Source organism: Panthera leo, chromosome A2 (assembly GCF_018350215.1).
Source record: "Panthera leo isolate Ple1 chromosome A2, P.leo_Ple1_pat1.1, whole genome shotgun sequence".
Lineage (NCBI taxonomy): Eukaryota > Metazoa > Chordata > Mammalia > Carnivora > Felidae > Panthera > Panthera leo.
In genome coordinates this window covers 10,582,977-10,594,586 of record NC_056680.1, presented here as the reverse complement: position 1 = coordinate 10,594,586, position 11,610 = coordinate 10,582,977, and the positions used below count along the sequence as shown (strand labels likewise).

The 11,610-nt window shown below is 41.1% G+C and overlaps 1 pseudogene; it reads right to left on the bottom strand.

The window, feature by feature from the left end:
- Positions 1-8,469: 8,469 nt before the first annotated feature.
- LOC122213324 lies at positions 8,470-9,466 on the bottom strand (annotated as a pseudogene).
- Positions 9,467-11,610: the final 2,144 nt, after the last annotated feature.

Below are 11,610 nucleotides of genomic sequence, written 5' to 3'. Positions count from 1 at the left end.
GTAGGTGCCCTGTATGACCAGTGTCGCTGCTGTCAGTAACTCTTCCCATCAGTAACATTAAATAATCATACCACGTACAGTTTTTGAAATTTTTCAATGAAATGATGACTATACGGTATCTGCATTGTTTCCAGTAAACATTTAAGAATGAATGAAAAAATTCATCTGAATTTCTGGATTCACGATTTCCACCCCTCCGAGACCCGTTCTGTGCCTGGTGCTGTTTCTATCCCTCAATAACACTCTCCCACTCTGAATGCAGCAATAGTTTCTTCCTCACAATAACCTGGGTCGTTTTTCCATAGACAAGACCTTGTCGTAGCTGTCCCCTGACATAAAAACGGCACTTACACGTCACAATTTCAGATTTCAATTTCAACCTTCTAGCCAAAATGTAAGATTGTTTCTTAACCTGATGATTGCCTACCCAGCCATGTTCATCTGGGTTCATTTTGCAGACCCTGCTCCTGACTGTTGGTTAGACAGTAAGAAGTATTTCTAATTCCAGCAGCACAACTCCCACTCTACTTAATCTCTAAATTTCCCCCTCTGCTGTTTCTGGACTACTCACACCCTTCGTCTCCATGGAAAGACCCCAACACCCCTCTCAAGGCTCAGCACCTATAGGCTTCTCTGTGAAGCATCACTGACTCCTGCAAAAGAGTCCTCTTTTTTGAAAACAATTACAAATAAAACAAAGAGACAACGTTAGGGGATCTACTTCCCCAGATTTCAATGCAACCTCTCATTATCACATTTATTCATTTTTACATCTCTCACTCTGTTTACACAGTGAGGATCTTGACAGAAGAAACACTGTCTTAGTCATTTAGTTATTCACAGAAATAGTAGTGTCTACCACACATTAATTGCTGGGGGAAAAAATGTTTGTTGAATGACTGCAATTAACAAATGGTTCGATAACAGTAAACAGTCACTCCCAACAATGGGAGAAGCAACAATGAAAACAGAGGAAAGACTGTTGGGAGATGAAGGCCCATTGATGAAGCACTAACTCTGGAGGAGACAGATCAGGGAGAGATGGTTTAGTGCATCCAGAGTTTCCCCACACAATCAAAGCCTTATGGGCAGGGCTTGACATCACTAAACTCTCCTCAACTTATTGTCCCTGTTGAGGCCCCAAAATAACTACTGATACAAAGGGGACCCTCCCACCGTAACTCATTTCCCCAGCACTTCTGAAGAGGCCGTGGCTCACCCAGATGTTAGCACAGAACAGCGGGAGATCAATGACCCAGTCTCTCCCATGGATGAGTGATGTGGTTGGAAGTTATATCCTTAGGAAGGGGAGAGACATGGCCCCACTTGGGAAGTCTCTAGAAAACACAGCTATGTGCTCATATCACCTGAGATTATAGGAGTCGACTTCCTGGGTGCAGCAAAGGCATTTTCAATTTCTGTAATTGTAGGGAATTAATCCCCATGAGTCTCATTAATGAAATATTCTTTTGTCTCTCTTCCATGTAAGAGACTTGGGTCTCTGGAGCTAGGAGACAAAAATAGAATGCAAACTTATCCAAGTGTTGGGACATAGCCTTGGAATTCCCTGATTGTCTCTTATCCTATTAAAGTCTCTTATCCCAGAAGGAGGCTCCCTGTCATTAGAGCTTCTCACTGATAAGTCAGAGCACTCCATCGTAAATATCGAATTGTGGATTTGCAGGATTCTGTGTCCCCTAACTCTCTTATTGCTCCCATCTGTACTCATCTGTTAGCTCACAATCATGGAACTCCCAGCCTCCACAGTGTTTCTTCTTTTCTCCTGCTTCTCCTTTGTCCTTCAATGTAGGCAATGTCTGTTTGATATCACTCAACCATTTGCTTCTTTAAGCATCTTACTAACAACTTCATTAGCAGTTGTTTAACAGTAGGCACTAAACCACATCACAGGAAGGAAGAAAGGTATAACAAATGGTCCCTTCTCAACAGAGCAAGAGAAAAAAAAAAGTAAATGAATGTGCTAACCTGAAGAGGCAGTGGCACCTGATGAAGAGAATACAAACATAGACAACTTTTCCAAAAGAGATGAGTGAAGTCTACACAAACAAGCGAATACTTGTCCCAAGTCTTGATGTGGGTGAAGGGGTAAGAGCACTCCAACAGGAAGTATCTGGGCAGCCAATGTAGGAAATACTTCATACTTGCTACCAATGATCGGGAGGCAAGTATGACAACTCAAACATGACGCTGAGCAGTTAGACAGCACGCAGAGAGCAGAGATGCTGATATTTTGACTATTGGCTTGACAAGAATTGATGAAAATATCTGAATGTCAGTGCAGATCTCATGACAGGATGTCCAGTATCAAGCTCTCCCTGTGGAAAATTCATCCTTGGACAATGTTAGACACAGACTGTTGCTACTACAATAGTCTAAGAAAACTGTAGATGGAAAAATAGGGGATCAATGGACCCCTTTGAAGAGCAAAAAAAAAAAATAATAAAAATTATGTAAGTTGGCAACTTGGAAGGACCTAGAGGGTACAGTGCTCAGGGAAATGAGTCCATCAGAGAAAGACAAACACTGTTTGATTTCACTCCTATGTGGAATTTAAGAAACAAAACAAATGAACAAACATGGAAAAAAAACAAACAAACAAAACCAGATTTTTAATACAGAGAACAAACTGGTGGTTGCCAGAGACAAAGGTGGCTGTGGCTGGATGAGATAGATGAAGTGAATTAAGAGTACCCTTACCTCCATGAGCACTTAATAGCGCATAGAATTATTGACGCATTACATTTTACACCTGAAATTAATACAACTTTGTCTGTAAGGTATACTTCAATAAAAATGACTGGAGAAGGAGGAAAATAAAACACTCAGAGTTACCACAATTTAATTTTTAAATGACCAGCTTTCACAACAACAATAAAAACAAAGATACAAGTCAATGCAACAGGAGGGAGCTTAGAAATTCATACCTACAAGCGAATGATTTTTGACAAGACTTCCAGGACATTTCAATGGTAAGTAGACAGTCTTTCCAAGAAATGGTGATGGAAACCTGGATATACACATGCACAAACATGAAAATGACCCTTCTGTCCACCATCAACAAACGTGACTCCGAATGTATCACAGATCTAAACGTAGGAAATAGAACTGTAAATAAACACATGAAGAACACATAAAGGTACATCTTTATGACTCTGAATTTGACAAAGATTCCTTGTATATAACACCAAAGACACAGGCAACTAGAGAAAAAATTACATCACCAAAATCAGAAGTATTTGTGCACTGAAGGGCACTATTTCCAAATGAAAAGGCAACCCACAAAATGGAGAAGCTATTGACGAATCACACACCTGATAATAGATTAATATTCAAACTATGTACAGAATTTCAAGAATTCTTGGAAAACAACAAACAATTCAATTTTAAAAAGATAGTGCTGGGGCAACTTGGTGTCTCAGTCAGTTAAGTGTCTGACACTTGATTTCGGCTTGGGTCATGATCCCAGAGTTGTTGGATCGAGCCCCAAGTTGGGCTCTCTACTGAGCATGGAACCTACTTGATACTCTCTTTCTCTCCCTCACCCCCCCTCTCACTTGCACGCTCTCTCTCTCTCTCTAATATTAAAGAGAAAAAGGCAAAAGTTTTATTTAAATTCCAGCTAGTTAACATATAGTGTCATATCAGTTTCAGGTGTGCCATACAATGAATCCACACTTCCATAATAAAACTTTTTAAAATATATTTCAAAAAATGTTGAGGAGGATGTGGAGAGAGGGGAACCCTCTTTCATTGCTGGAAGGAATAAAAACTGGTATAGCCACTGTAGAAAGCAGTATGAAAATTCCTCAAAACATTAAAAATAGAATGACTCTTGTTGCTTTGCCATTTGAAAAGATGTAGATGGAACTGGGGTGTACTATGCTGACCAAATAAAATAAGGCAGTCAGGGAAAGACAGATATCATATGATTTCACTTATATGTGGAATTTAAGAAACAGAACAGACAAACATAGGGGAAGGGAACGAAAAATAACATCAGATAAGAACAGGGACGGAGCCAAACCATAAGAGACTCTTAACCACAGTTAACGAAGTGGGAGTTGCTGGAGGGGAGTTGAATGAGGGATGGACTGGATGGGTGATGGGCATTAAGGGAGGCACTTGGGACGAGCACTGCGTATTCTATGCAGGCAACAAATCACTAAATTCTACTCCTGAAACCAATAGTACATATATGGTAACTAACTTGAACTGAAATAAAATCTTGGAAGAAAGAAAACAGTGTTACAATCCAGTAATCACACTGCTGGGCCATTACCCCCAAAATACAAAAACACTCATTCCAAGGGATAAATGCACCTTTATGTGTTTAGCACTATCACTTACAGTAGCCAAATAATGGAAACAGCCTAAGTGTCCATGGGTAGATGGATGGATAAGGATCTGGTATAGACATACAATGGAATATTACTCACCCATAAAACTGAATGAAATCCTCCCATTTGAAAAGACTTGGATGGAGCTAGTGAGCATAAGGTTGAGCAAAATAAGTCAGTTAGAGAAAGACAAATACCACATGATCTCACTCATATGTGGAATTTAAGAAACAAAACAAATGAGCACAAGAAAAAAAAGAGAGAAAAAGCTTATGGTTGCCAGAGGGGAAGGAAGAAGATGGGAGAAATGGGTGATGGGGATTAAGGAGGGCCCTTGTTGTGATGAGCACTGGGTGTTTTATGGAAATGCTGAAGCACCATATTATACACCTGAAACTGACAGTACACTGTATGTGAACTATACAGGAATTAAAACTTGTAACTAAATTTTAAAAAGTAAAACTAATGGGGATCCCGGTTGCTTCAGTTGGTTAAGTGTCTGGCTCTTGGTTTCAGCTCAGGCTACGATTTCACAGTTTGTGAGTTCGAGCCCCACGTCTGGCTCTGCACTGACTGCATGGAGCCTGCTTGGGATTCTCTCTCTCCCTCTCTCTCTGCCGCTCCCCTCCTCATGCTCGTGATCTCTCTCTCTCTCTCTCTCTCTCTCTCTCTCTCTCTCTCTCTCTCAGAATCAATAAATGTAAAACAATAAAAAATAAATTCATGAAAAAATAAAAAATGCATGAAACTGGTTTTGAAAAAAAAAAGACAATGGACTCAAAAATATAGAGCAATGGGTATTTAGCACATGAAAGATGCACAACATGACTAATCGCTACAGAAATGCAAATAAAAACCATAGCGTGATACCACGCCACACACACTAGGACGGCTATTTGAAGACTAAAACAGAAGATGAGTGTTGGCGAGGATGTGGACAAATTGGAACCCTGTGGTGCTTTGCTGATGAGAATAAAAAGGGACACAGCTGCTGAAGCAAACAGTGTGCCAGTGACTCAATAATGTAAACCCAGAACTATCGTTTGATGGAATAGTTTCACGGCTATTTATTTACCCACTTATATGCCCAAAAAGAAATTAAAGCAGTGAGCAAAACACATATTTCTACACCAATTTTCATAGCAGATTTATTCACACTAACGAAAGTGTAGAGACAACATGAATGTCCGTCAATAATCTGAACAAAGTGTGGTGAACACATACAGTGGAACATCATTCAGCTTTTTCAATGGATGGAATTCTGACACAGGCTACAATTCAGAGGAACCTCACGAACATTACACTAACTGAAAGAAGCCAGCACTAAAGGACCAATATTATACAATTACACATATATGAGATAACCAGGGTTATCAGTTTGAGAGAGAGAAGGTAGGATGTTGGGAGACAGGGGTGGGGCAGAGGGATTCTGCCATAGGAATTTACTATTACAAGGAAACGGAAGTTAAATTTGAGATGATGAGAAAGTTCTGGGGACAGATAGAGGTGGTGGTTGCTAAACAGTGAGAAAGTACTTAATGATGCATAAGCATATTTCAAAATGTTTAAAATAATAAATTACATATATTTTTTACCCTGAAAAATGATGAAAAAAGAGTGACATTCTCCACAAGAATTTCATCTGTCCTGGGTGGCTCAGTCAGTTAGGCGTCCTACTCTAGATTTTGGCTCAGGTCATGAACTAAAAACATGTGAGTTCAAGACCCATATTGAGCTCTGGGCTGGCAGTGTGGAGCCTGCTTGGGATTTTCTCTTTATCCCTCTCATTGCTCCTCCCCAGCTTGTTCTCTTCTCTCTCAAAGGAAATAAATGAACTTTAAGGAAAAAAAGAATTTCAGTGCCATAAATAGCTTAATATGATGTAGAGGAAGGAATCCAAAGTACAAGGAGACTAGGGCATTGTGATGGGTTTATCTTGTGTGATTCAATACATCAACCCCAAATATACCCAAACTAAAGTTTCAGATGACATAAAATTCATAAGATCATTGAGAAATAGCTTGGGGAGGGCTATAATGTTTTCCTTGACAGACTCTTCAGAGCTTCTCCCCCATAGGACAGACTTACCATGGACCTGCTAAAATTGAAATGCCTTTGTCGAAAGTTCAGCCCTCCTGAACTGCCAGAGGCCATGACAGCAGTCCTAAACCATTTGAGGCATCTTATTCATAGTGCATAAGAATTAATCATTCTCATCAACACTGGTTGATCCACATGGATTTTTGAAAATGACAAATTCATCCTGGTGTCTCCAAGAAACAAAAATAGATGGGCAGCTTAGTAATAGCCTATCTAATTTGTGTAAATAAAAAAAATAAGCAAAACAAAAACAAAAACATAACCAACTCTAATAATCATGAAGAAAAGATAGACCTGAGTCACTACAATGAAGGGTCATAATCTCTACCTATCAGTCCTGAGACTTTTCACTGCCCCAAATCCTCAACTGATGTGACCATTTACACCTGACAGAAGGCTGTAAAATGGCAACAATTACTTTACATTTTCCTCCAAACCCAACCCAAAGGCTCTGAGGTGATGGCGCTGGCTAGCTTATAATGGTTCATGAGGACTGTGGTCTGAACTAAAATTGGCACCTTGATATTGGAGAGGATGAGAGTAATTATACCATGGAAATTGGCAAATGTTAATAAGCTCTCTTCTTTATTCTTTTGTTCTTAATTACTTCCTTTCTTCTTGCTTTCCCTGTTTCTTTTTGAGAGATAGTTCCATGAACATTTATCTGCATACTAGTGTTTGAAAGGACCTGTGGATATTTACCTGGAAAACTGTGAATAAGGGAATAGAAAATTACCATTATGGCTTACAATCCAGATGAGGGCCTCTGGGGTAGGTGAGAAAGAGACATTCATCTCATTCTGTCTCACAAGCCACAGGTCAAGTCCATAATTGCATCCTGTTCTCACTGCCTAATTTCTGGGCTGCAGCATTAGAAAAGATGAGGTGGCAATAGGCAGAGTAGCCATATTGTGTGTGAGATCTGTGAAGAGTCTATTATGGTAGGAGGTGCTGAGGGAAATCACAGGACAGTGCTGCTGCCTACCAAATATTAAAAGAAAAGTAATAATGCATCCCTGGGAAAATCACCAAGAATGCCACCATCAAGGCCTGAAAAATCAGGAGTTGCAATTTCTATTACCTTCACACTTCATTTATGTTTTGGACTGTGTGAGGGGAAACTGGAGACTGCATAGTGAAGGTGGATTATTGTAAACTAATCACAGAAGGTTCCAGGTGCCTAGGCTCTTGCAGATGTGATCTCCTTCCAAGGTGGATTGACTTAAAACTCTAGAAACTTGCATATAACCTGTGATATGTACAATGATTTTCCTCGAAAAACAGATACTCTGACACCTGCTTTCAACCCAGAGAAAAAGCATTTCACATTTACTCCATTGGCTCCTCCTATCACATTATAAGTACTCAATTTGCTATATTATATGTTCTTAAATATCCATGCAATGCGGACACCTGGGTAGCTGAATTTTTTGAGCGTCTGACTTTGGTTCATGTCATGATCTCACAATTCATGGTTTCAAGCCCTGCATCACCCTCTGTGCTGATAGCTCAGAGTCTGGAGCCTACTTCTGATTTATTCTCTCTCTCTCTACCTCTTTCTCAAAAAAAGAATACACATTAAAATTTTCTTCTAAAAATCCGTGCAATGGAATTTAATACGATGACTAAACAGTTTCAAAGAAATTCAGTAGAGGGCTTCCTGGGTAGCTCAGCCAGATAAGAGTCCAACTCTTGATTATGGTTCAGATCAAAACTTCACAGTTTGTGATATTGAGTCCCACTTCATGCTCTGCGCTGACAGCATGGACATATCTTGGGATATTCCATCAATCTCCCTCTGGCTCTCCCTACTCATTCTTGCTATCCCGCTCAAAATAAATAAATGAACTTTAAAAAGCTACAGACAAAATAGTTGCTTGTGATGTATGAAAACTTACAGCTAACTAATAAGTTAAGAAGAAAAAATGCACATTGCCAGCCTATGAACTGATACAAATATCATGATCTAGGTCTTCTAGGGTTTTAAGCCCGGTTACTCAAGTCTTTATCCCTAAACAAAGACACCTACATGCAGACAATGTCTCTCGACTAAAGAGCTTTCTCAGGGCTTGCTTGATGTCTCTGTTCCTGAGACCATAGATGAAGGGGTTCAGCATGGGCATCACCACCGTGTACATGACTGAGGCTATGGCACCTGTGCTGGAGTTTTGTGAAGCAGCAGAATTAAAATACACACCAAGGCTTGTACCATAGAACAAGAACACAACTGAGAGATGAGACCCACATGTGGAAAATGCTTTATACTTGCCCTTCACTGATGAAATTCTCAAAATGGAGGCTACAATTCTACAGTAAGAGGAGAGGATGCCAGTGAGTGGAACAACACCCAGAAGTCCACTTGCCAAATACATCACCAGATCATTGAGGAAGGTATCAGAGCAAGCAAGTTGGATCACCTGCTTAAGTTCACAGAAAAAGTGAAAGATTTCCAGATCTGTGCAAAAAGAGAGTTGCAAAATCAATAAGTCATGTAACAGAGAGACAAGAACACTCAATAACAGGGATCCCAGAAGCAGAATGCCACAGAACTTGGGGTTCATGATGACCATGTAGTGCAGTGGGTGACAGATGGCCACAAACCGGTCATAGGCCATCACTGTCAAGAGGAGGTTGTCGATTCCTGCAAAAAGCATGAAAAAGTACATCTGGCTGAGGCAACCTTTGTAGGAGATCGCTCTGCTCTGTGTCTGGATGTTCAGCAGCATCTTTGGGACGGTGGTGGAGGTGAAACAGATGTCTGAAAAGGACAGGTTGGAGAGGAAGAAGTACATGGGCATGTGGAGGTGGGAGTCTGTGATAATGGCCAGGATCATGAGCAGGTTCCCAGTGAAGGTGACCAAGTACAAGGACAGGAACAGCCAAAAGAGCAGTGACTGCAGCTCCCCCTGGTCTGAGAGTCCCAAGAGGATAAATTCCGTAACATGAGTTTGATTTCTTCCTTCCATGTAATTGATGAAAATGGCTGGAACAGAGACAAGAACATTGGAAAGGCAGCAGCATGATCACAGAATTACAAGAAATGCTGTCTTTTCAAAATGCTTCATTCATTAATTCTTACACACTCCCTACCAATCTAGAATACACACCAGAAAATTTCAGGGACTCTCAAATGTCCATGTTTTCCATGAGTCTTAAATTGTTCACAATTCTTGTTCTGAATCAAAACAATTATCCAAAGCAATGTTCTCCTCCATAAATTTCCTGGGACCTTTTTTTTTCCACCCGAGAAAATTTAACACATTATCTTGTGACAAGTATTTTTAACAGCATTGCACAAATGCATTAGGAATGTGTGTTTCACCTTAACAAGACAGTCTAAGATGTGTGTGTGTCAGAGGGAGGAACAGAATATTAATAAAGGAATAAATGGTGTTTCAGGTGGTGGTTACAACTAATAAGGAAAAAAGTTTAGGACACAGTAGTCCTAAGTGGAAGGAAAACCTGCCTTTGTGTCATGACTGATCAGGAGCTTCTGAGCTGGCAAACTCAGGGGTGCATGAACCATGTGGATAACTTTAAGAAAACCAGTTAAGGCAGAGAAATCGCATGTGCAAAGACCTTGAGTCAAGAGCTTACCCAAAACCATCAGGCAATATAAAAGACAAAGTTGTGAGCAGAGCAGGTAACACAACGGGTGTAGGAGTGGGATGTAAATAAGAGAGAGAGGAGCTCAAAGCCTTCTGTATCAGTGGATACATTCTAAGGCAATGTTGGGGAGAGGCTAAGATGGCGGAGGAACATGGAAGGTTTTTTGTCTCTCTCCTCACTGAAATGCAACTAAATCAACACCAAACCATCTTGCATATCTAGAAACCTGGTCTGAGGAATAACACAACAATCTGCACAACTTGAACCACAGAATTTGGCAGGTACACAGCGTGGAGAGGTGAACTGGGGAAGAGAGAAGCTATGGAGGGCAGGGAGCTGTTTTTGCTTGTGGAGAGAGGATGGAGGCGGGGGAGAGTATAGGAGAAGCACTGCCCAACACAAAAGCAGCTGGAGAGAAAGAGAAGGGGTGGACTGAACAAAAACAGAGAGAAGAGAGAAAGGAGAGGGTTTCAATTTCATGAAGAGGCTATAAACAGGGGAACATAGAGTCTGAAACTCCACAGCTCGATACCTGGGAGAGCTCTGGTGGGGAGGGCATATCCCCAGAAACTGACAGCAAGGTCCGAGGGGTCCTCAGGCCACACGGGGAGAGGCAATTTCTCTGCTGGGAGGATATTTGGTAGAGGCCGTGCAGCCTCGCCACAGGCAAAGGTCCCAGCAGACCCTGGAGAACAGCCACATTGCTGCTGTTGGAACAAGGATGGTAAGGGTGAAGCCTGGTGCCAGATGGGTGCTGCGATTTACCATAATCCCTGAAATGCTGCTACTACACAATCACACCATTTTCTGGGGCACCTGGCCACAATCTCTGGGCATCTGCAGCAGCACAGTCACACAAACGTACCAGGGGTGGGCGGGCACCATGACATTGCTTGGTGGACCCTCCCCCAGAGGGTCTGAGAGGGTCAAAGCTGCTTGGCCCTCAGAAATGGGGAGTTTGTAAACATTGCCCTATCTGAGATAAAATATGGGAGGGAGGTGTCCTCTGGCAAGCTGACAGCTTGGTCACAGACAGTGGAGAAATGGGGAGTGGACAGAAGCCAGAGACAAAGGAAGGGTGCTTGATTGCCAATCAATGAGAAGATAGACTTCTGATACTAGAGACTGGGGGACTGGGTGACTTCATTTTCACCCCTCCCGCATATGCACGTAAGCACTTTCATGCACCACAGCGATCAACCACATTAAACTAAGCAGCGTCATCTAGTGCAGAACAAAGTCACTACACCAAGCACCGCCCAACCAGGCCAACCACAATCTAGAGGAACCTCACCAGTCTCTCTGCCTACGTAGTTTACAGACTATAAAGTGCTTCATAGTTTGACTTTAGTGGAAACTGGATGCATTTTCAATCATATTTCATTCTGTGTGCTGGTCCATCTATTCAGTATTTTTCTTTTCCTTTTCTTTTATTACTCCTGAATACAGAGAAGGAAAAAAATTGATTTTTTAACGTTTTTATAAAAAATATTTTCTTTAAATTTTCCTATTATATTTTTTACATTTTTGTAATTTTTTAAAT